This window comes from Tupaia chinensis, unplaced genomic scaffold (genome assembly GCF_000334495.1).
Source record: "Tupaia chinensis unplaced genomic scaffold, TupChi_1.0 Scaffold138725_1, whole genome shotgun sequence".
Taxonomy (NCBI): domain Eukaryota; kingdom Metazoa; phylum Chordata; class Mammalia; order Scandentia; family Tupaiidae; genus Tupaia; species Tupaia belangeri.
In genome coordinates this window covers 1,138,507-1,147,841 of record NW_006198617.1, presented here as the reverse complement: position 1 = coordinate 1,147,841, position 9,335 = coordinate 1,138,507, and positions in this window count along the sequence as shown.

The window sequence follows — 9,335 nt, the reverse complement described above, 5'->3', positions numbered from 1 at the left end:
TTTTTTTTTCTTTTTTTTTTTTTTTTTTTTTTTGCCATTGGGCACATACGCTTGCCAGGGAGACAGTGAAAGAGAGAGAGGAAAAAAGAAATTGCCCTCCTGGGGGATACCATGCTACAGTCCCTTCATTGTCCTCTGGGGATCTGGGGCATGCACCCACACATTAAAAAATAATAATAAATAGGGGCCAGCAGATGGTATGGTGGTTAAGGGTGCTGGACTCCCACGTGGTTGACCATGGTTCGAGTCCCGGACCTGCCTGCTTGCTTTCTCACTTTCTCCCTCTCTTTCTCACTTGCTCTCACTCTCTCTGGTCAAATTTAAATGAGTAAAACAAAGTTAAATAAAATAATTCTTTAAAAAATAAAATTTGGGACCAGCAGTTAGAGTAATGGCTATGTTGCTAGACTCCCATGTAGCCGACCACGGTTCGAGTCGTGGACCCGGTGGCTTAAAACTCATGCCGGGCACATGTGCGGCGTGCCCAAGATCCCAAGAGGAGGATGGAGGAGAAGGGATTGCGGTGTGGCCATCGCCCCTGGGGGGTGATTTCTCACTTTCTATCTCTCTGTCTGTCTCTGTCTTTTTGGCGAACACACGGGCCCTATAGCAAAAAATCTCTCCAAAAAAAGAAAAAGAAAGTAAGAAAGAAAGAATAATGATGAATAGTCAGGCTGAGGCTTAGCCAGTTACAGTCGACTCTGCGTGTATATTTCCAGCCAGTGGCAAAGCACGAGTCCAGTAAGTCCTTTTTTTTTAAAGGACACTAGGATACCAGGGTTAATTTAGCATTATGAGGAAGAAAGAGGAGAGAATTTAGCATTTTTACCGTAGCAATTTCAGTAGGCTTTTTTAAAAAAAGATTTATTTATTTAATTCCATTTGTTACTCTCTTTTAATTTGACCAAAGGGAGACAGAGAGAGAGAGAAAAGGAACGCGAGAAAGTAAGCCACTAAGTCTGGGACTTGAACCGCGGTCAGCCATGTGAGGATCCAGCACTCTTCACCACCACTCCACCTGCTGGCCCCAGGCTTTTTTGTTCCCCCCAGTCAACTAATTTTATATTCCACTGTACAGATATAGGTTATACAAATTAGTAACACAAGTTATTTCTTAAATTCCAAACATTTTCTAAAACATTATTTTTAAAGAATTATTTAATTTTATTCATCGTCAATGTTTTTATTTCATTGATGTATTCTTTTTTTGAAGTTGACCCGAGAGAGACAGAAAGAGAGAAAGTAAGAAAGTAAGCTACCAGATCCGGGACCTGAACCACGGTCAGCCATGTGGGAGTCCAGCCACGCCAACCACTGTGCCACCTGCTAGCCCCATTTTCTAAAATATTATTACAGCAGGTGCCTAGGATATTAAGACATCAAGGTAAAAATCGTACTCTAAGTAGTTAAATATGACACTAAAAATCTTGCATATTTTCTTTTTTATTTTTTTTGGAGAGGTTTTTGCCATAGAGCACGTGGGCTCACCAGAAAGAGAGACAGAGAGACAGAAAGTGAGAAATCACCCCCGGGGGCGATGACCACGCTGCAATCCCTTCTCCTCCTTTCTCCTCTTGGGATCTTGGGCACTCATGCACATGCGCCCAGCGTGAATTGAAGCCACCGGATCCGGGACTCGAACCACGATCGACTATGTGGAAGTCCAGCGACATAGCCATTACGGTAACTGCTGGTCCCGCACATTTTTATTAGAGAGAAATTAGAACATGTGCTCAAATGATCTCGTAAACTGGGGAGCAGGACAGCTAAGAGCTGCAGAGAAGTCAGTGCGGCCACTTTTACGTCTGCGTATATACACAATGACTCGATGGTTGTTAGATAACCCCTCCTCTTGAAAACGCATAACTAAAACATTCAAATCTGGATAAATGATGTGAAGAAATTGTAATTCTTCCGAACATCTCAGATGCATGGTGAAGTGTGCTATTATCTATGACTTCATGTAATTACTAATTCAAATGTAAAAGACACCACACTTGGGAAGAAGAGATCTTCTTAAAGGTAATGGTTTTCATTGAATTAATGAGATGAAAAGATAGTGGCGCCCTTGCTACCTACATGAAAGAAGATTTCTTTAATCACTGCACAAATTTCAAAGGGTGGGGTTATGCTGTGGTATTAAATTTTTCTCCATAATGATTTTCTTTTTCTTTTTTTTTTTTTTTTTTTTTTTTTTTTTTTTTTTTTTTTGGAGAGATTTTCACTGTAGGGCGCGTGCACCCGCCAGACAGACAGAGAGAGACATAGAGACAGAAAGCGAGAAATCACCCCCCAGGGGGGATGGTCACGCCGTAATCCCTTCTCCTCCATTCTCCTCTAGGGATCTTGGGCACGCATGCACACGCGCCCGGCGTGAGTTTTAAGCCACCGGGTCCGGGACACGAACCGCGGTTGACTATGTGGGAATCCAGCGACATAGCCATTACGCTAACTGCTGGTTCCCCATAATGATTTTCTTGACGGTTTAAGAATGAAGTAAAGTTTCCATGACTGATTTGTTTTCAACCTGCTGCGTCGTGACACAGTTGCTGGCTCCACATTTCTGAGGGTGTTGAGCAGTTTCTCTGCGTTGCAGCTTACAGGTTCCCTTGTCATGACGTGGTCGGATAAATAAAGCCGGTGGTCCACATCGATGCGATCGGTAATAACCGTGTCTCATGCATCAGCTATATGTGACTGAGGCAGATTCGAAGTTGAAAGCTGCCGGCTCCGATCCACCCTTTCCGCTCCCGAAAAGGACACAATGAGGATGCTTGCAGCTGGTCATCACTACCCCTACCCCGACTCCAGGCCACAGGGCTGGCAGGTGGTGTGGTGGTTGGGGCACTGGACTCCCACATGCTGACTTGTTCAAGTCCTGGGCCTGGTGCTTGCTTTTCCGCTTTCCTTCTCTCTTCCTGTTTCTGGTTATATTAAAAAATAATGATAATTAATAAAATTAAATAATTCTTAAAAAAAACAATAATTGTATCGTCATTACAGGGCACCTTCACTCACCAGAGAGAGACAGAAAGGGAAAGTGCGAAAGCAAGCTTCTAGGTCTGGGACTCGAACTGCAGTTGGCAATGTGTGATCCAGTGCCTTGACCACCACAGCCCTGCTGGCCCCTTCGGTACACTTTTAAAAGGCAAAGTACCTTTCCCCAATTTGAATTCAACTGCTACGACCTTTTATGTTTTAATATAGTACTAGCTGCTTGTTCAATAGTAAGTGGTTTCTTTTTGGTCTGATCATCAACCCTGGGTCTGTGGGATTCCGATTATTAAATGCCTTTCACAATTAGCAGATGTTCTCTGGTTTCAGGAAAGAACCCAGACAGAATTTTGCCTTTGGCCGCCATCAGTAAGTAACTCACCTGCCCATAGAGATGGCCCTCATACTTCCCTGCTGGTGGTCGCTTCCTTGCCTGGGCCCTTTGCAACTGCTTACACTTACTGCAGATAACATCTTCCGCACATGGGCGACCATCTCCGTGCGACTCAGAAGCTTGGGAGTGATGAACCCAAACCTCACCTTTTCTCTTTTTTGGTACAGGGCACATGCCCTCACCAGAGACAGACAGTGATAAATCACCTCCAGGGCGGATGGCTATGCCAGTTTCTTCTCCACCCTCCGAGGACTTCAGGCAGGCACACACACGTCTGGCTTGTTTTTTAAGCCACTGGGTCCAGGACTTGAACTACAAAGTTGGACAAGTGGAATCCAGTTGCCTTAACCACCACACCACCAACTGGCTCCCAACACTTCATCTTTAAAAGGCAAGTGACAGTAGAGAATTGGATACAACTTGACAGTGGCCAAAACAGGAAACCTGAACAAGGTAGGCTCACTGGTGAACACCAGCAGTGCAGCCCACTGAAAAAGCTGAGACTAGGGCTGGCAGGTGGCGTGGTGGTTAAGGCGCTGGACTTCCACACAGCTGACCGCAGTTTGAGTCCCGGACCCGGCGACTTGCTTTCTCACTTTCCCTCTCTTTCTGTCTTTCTCTCTGGTCAAATTAAAATAATAAATAAAACAAAAAGCTGAGACGTTCTCTCTGCCTAATTGTTTGCTACAAAAGTAAGAGCAGGGGAACCAGCAGTTAGCGTAATGGCTATGTCGCTGGACTCCCACGTAGTCGACCGTGGTTCGCGTCCCAGACCCGGTGGCTTAAAACTCACGCCGGGCGCATGTGCGTGCGTGCCCAAGATCCCGAGAGGAGAATGGAAGAGAAGGGATTGCAGCGTGACCATCCCTGGGGGGTGATTTCTCACTTTCTGTCTCTAATGTCTCTCTCTGTCTGGCGAGCACACACACCCTATAGCGAAAATCTCTCCAAAAAAAAAAAAAAGTAAGAGCTGAGGGACCCACAAGTGATGTGGTTAAGACGCTGGATACTCCCACATGGCCAACCATGGTTCGAGTCCCGGGTCTGGCGGCTTGCTTTCTCACTTTCTCTCCCTCTCTGTGTCTCTCTTTGGTCAAATTAAAATAAATAAATTAATAAATAAAATTCAAAATAATTCTTTTTTAAAAGAAGTAAAAGCTGAAATGGAAAGTTAGAGTAAATGGAAGCATGGAGAATGGTTGCAGATACTGGAGACAGCGTGGGAGAAAGGTGGAGGTGAGCAGGCAGCCAGGGAGAGAAGTAGGCACGGCATCTAAGGGACGCGGAAATGGAGGATTGTGGCTGAGAACGTGTATGACAGGTGTGCAGTGTATTTATACTGGGAAATTCATTTTGCACGCTGTCGTGATGCATGGTGACTGAATAGAACATTAAAAATGTAAGCAGCATACGGTCCAGCAGATGACACAGTGTTTACTGTGCACTCCCACACGGCCCATCACAGCTGGGGTGTCGACCCAGAGCCTTGACGATTGCCGGGCATGAGTGCCTGAGTGCCCAAGATCCCAGGAGGATGCAGGAGAAGATTGCAGCAGTGTGGCCACCCTGCGGGAGGGCCATTTCTCCCTTCTCTGTCTCTGTCTCTGTCTCTCTTCCCCCCACCTCCTGGTGAGCACACATGCCCTATGACAAAATCCTCTAAAAAGGGAAAGAAAGAAGTTCTTGGCCCTGACTGGGGCACAAGGCATTTTGCTGTTACTCAAGCTGGTCGGCGTCTTTCACAGTAATGCCATTTTGTTACCCAGCTCTGCCTGGGAGTTCTGGGTTTTTGTTTGTTCGATTTTAAGGATTTTTGCCATAGGGTGCACAATTCGTCAGAGAGACAGAGACCGTGAGAAGGAAAGTGAGAAATCACTCCCCAGGGGGTGGCCACACCACGACCCTTTGCCTCCATTCCCTCCCTGGGATTTTGGACATGCACACATGTGCCCAGTGTGAGTTTCAAGCTACTGGGTCAGGGACTCGAACCACAGTCAGCTGTGTGGGAGTCCAGTGCCTTAATTACCATGCTACCTACTGGCCCAAGGGCTTTCTGTCTTCTAGACAAAGAGCACAGGTGCCGTTCACATAGGCAGGAACCCCGCTACTTCATGGTGCATCGTCAGCACCAGTCCGGCTCAGAAAACCTCCCGTCATCGACTTTACGTTTCTGTGGGGGCAGAGATTTTTGCTATAGGGTGTGTGTGCTCACCAGGAGAGACAAAGAGACAAAGCGAGAAATCCCCTCCCAGGAGGAATGGCCACACTGAAATTCCTTCTCTTCCAGTCTCCTCTTGGGATTTTGGGCACGTACAAACATGTGCCCGGCATGAGTTTTAAGCCACTGGGTCCAGGACTTGAACTGTGGTCAACTACATGGGAGTCCATAGACGTAACCATTACACTATCTGTGCCTCCCCACCCCGGTCATTTTAAAAACATGCCACCATGAGTTTCTCCAAAGAATGTCTTATGTGAATGTATTCCAAACTGAAGCTATCTCGGCAAGCACACCCATCTGAGTCTAAATTAAAAGTTTGGGACCAGCAGTTAGCGTAATGGCTGTGTCATTGGACTCCCATGTGGTCGGACCACAATTCAAGTCCTGGACCCGGTGGCTTAAACTCACGCCGGGCGCATGTACGTGCGTGCCCAAGATCCCAAGAGGAGAATGGAGGAGAAGGGATTGTGGTGTGGCCATCTCCCCGGGGGGTGATTTTCCACTTTCTGTGTCTCTCTCTGGCGAGTGCATGCACCCAATAGCAAAAATTTTTCTAGAAAACAAAAAAGTTAAAGCATTGCAGGGCCAGCAGGTGGCGTGGTGGGTGGGATGCCAGGCTCCCACATGGGTGACCATGATTTGAGTCCTGGGCCTGGTGGCTTTCTCTCTTTCTCTTTCTTTGGTCAAATTTGAAAAGTAATCATAACAAAATTGAATACATATATACTTTAAGTTAAAATGTTGGGGCTAGCAGGTGGCATGCTGGTTAAGGTGCTGGACTCCCACATGGCCAAATAGCCGACTGTGGTTCGAGTCCCAGACCTGGAAACTTGAAAAATCACACCAGGCACGTGTGCGTGCATGCCCGGCATCCAGAGAGGAGGGTGGAGGAGAAGTGACTGTGGCCTGGCCATCCCCCTTGGGGATGTCCCTCTCTCTGTTTTTCCAGGAAGCATGCATGCCCTATGACAAACACCAAAAAAAATGAAAGAAAAGAGAAGTGTCAGCCCTGCAGCCTAGGGAGCCAGGTCCCACACGGCCCAGCAGGGTTCACACCCAGGCCCTGGTGGCTAGAACAGTAGGCGCATGTTCTCGAGTGCCCAGAATCCCGGCAGGATAGAGCGAGGACTGAGGCGTGAGCAGGCTCCACTGGGGGCGCTCGCTCCCTCCCTCCGGTGAGCACATGCTCTCTCTGGCCAAGTGAAAGAAAGGAAAATGAAACCTCATCGGTCCTCAGAGAACTGGTAGGCCCACTGAGAAACACCAGCCCACAGCTGCATCCTTGAGCCCCGGAAATTCCTCAAGTGCAAGCCCACCATCTTCTGAAAATCTCTTTCTTTGGTCACGCCAAAATCTCACAGGCATCCATTACGTGAACTTCACAAAGGAGTTTGCTGCTGAGAACCTAAGCACACTGGGAACCAGCAGTTAGCGTAATGGCTATGTCACTGGACTCCCATGTAGTCGACCGTGGTTTGGGTCCCGGACCTGGTGGCTTAAAACTCATGCCAGGCACATGTGCGTGCGTGCCCAAGATCCCGAGAGGAGAATGGAGGAGAAGGGATTGCGCCGTGACCATCCCCCCTGGGGGGTGATTTCTTACTTTCTGTCTCTATGTCTCTCTCTGTCTGGCGAGCGCACACGCCCTATAGCAAAAAGCTCTCAAAAAAAAAAAAAAGAAAGAAAGAAAAAAAGAAAAAAGAAAGAAAAAAGAGAACCTACACATGTGGTGCACAGTCTGACCACTTTCCAGAAGCCAGGCCACGCGCAGCCAGCTAACGCAGTTCCCAGGGACAGTGAGGTCGTGCACAGCTGGGACCGCGGATTTCCAGAACCCTGCGGGCAGAACGACCAATCCTTCTTCATAGATTCCAGCCTTCAGCTGGGTGCCAGGGAGGAAGGGGTGGTAACTCTCGCAGGGTAGTAACTGCAGGAAGAACCCCCCACTCAGGGCTTGGGGACCAAAGTGAAGATGCATTCAAAGGACGTGGAAGTCTGAAGGGGGGCCCAGTAGAACCAAGGCCCGGACTTCTGCGTGGAGAGATGAGGTCCGTGTCTCTAGAGGGTGTGAGGGCAATGCGAGGAGCACGGGAGCCGGGGAGACTGCGAGACCGTGAGACTGCGCATGGGAGCCACCCACTGCCCCGCCACCGCCCTCCTGGGCCTTGCTGTGGTCAGCACTGCTGCCGGACCCTCCCCTTGCCCACGTAGCTTTCCAGCTCCCTCCCTGCTGCTCAGCACAGGTGCAGCCCCAGGATAAGTAGAACATGCAGGGTTAGAGCTGAGAGACACACGGTGAGAGGGAAAGGGAGAAGTCACCCCTCAGGATGGCCACACCAGAATCCCTTCTCCACTCTTTTCCTGGGACTTTGGGTGGGAACCTGGCATGAGTTTCAAGCCACCAGGTCCACGGCTCAACCGTGGCTGGCCATGTGGGAGTCCAGCACCTTAACCACCATGCCACTTGCTGGCCCTAGGAATTGCCTTTATAGATTTCATTATTCTGAATTTTCCCCCTGCTATAGGGCTATAGGGCTTGTGTGCTTACCAGAGACAGAGACAGAGACTCTCCTACGAGGAATGGCCACGCCCAGCCCCTTCCTGAGAACTCGTCTCCTCTCAGGTTTTGGACACAGGTGCGTGAGCCCTTTCCTTTTTTTTCCTCAAAAATGATTTTATTTAACTTTATTTACTTATTATTATTTAATTTGACCAGAGAGGGACACAGCAGAGAGAGAGGGAAAGCAAGAAAGCAAGCCACCAGGTCCAGGACTTGAACCGTGGTCGGTCATGTGAGAGTCCAGCGCCCTTAACCACCATGCCACCCGCTGGCCCTGCTGCCCTGGGGGATGGACTCTAGTTGGGCAGTTGGTCAAGTGGGATCCAGCCACCCTAACCACCACAGCCCCATGTCTGCTTCCTACATTCGATAGTTATTACCAACTGAGTTCTTTGGACGGTGGATAGCGCAAATTTACAGGCCTGTACGTTATGCGGTAATTTGTGTGTGGGGGGTGGGTAACTCAAGGGTATACTGATTTATTCTTTTGCTTTTTTGTTTTTTTGAGAGATTTTTGCTATAGGGTGTGTGTGCTCACTGGCGAGAGAGACAGAGAGACAAAAAGTGAGAAATCACCCCTCAGGGGGCGTGGTCAAACTGCAATCCCTTCTCCATTCTCCTCTTGGGATTTTGGGCACACACGCACAGGCACCGGCTGTGAATTTTTTTTTTTAATTTATTAATTTATTTTTCTTTTTTTAACATTAATATGCTATATATCATTACAGTATACAAAATGAATTTTTCATCCAAAATACACTGTTGGCTCAATCAAGCACATCAACATACGTGTTATCAACAAACAATTTTTCATTTCTTATGTCTTGTATATTTTGAGTTTTTTTTTTCCATCCTTGATTCCCTTTCCCTAACCCTCTGCCCTGTCCAACCCTCCTCCCATTGTCTCTGGTATCCCTGTTTGCTTTCTATGCCTATCCCCCCACCCATTTAATTGATTTGCTGATGAACTTAGTTTGTCTAAATATTTGCAATAGCAAGCACAGCTGATATATACATACACAAGAACCCATGTCTGACTTTAGGCATAAACCTCAGTGAGTAGAATGAACATACTATAAAATAGTACCTAGCTGGGGCTATATAGCTTACTGTGGTCATCAAATACACAGTTTTTTCTTTAAATTTTGGTAACAGTTTTAGTATTT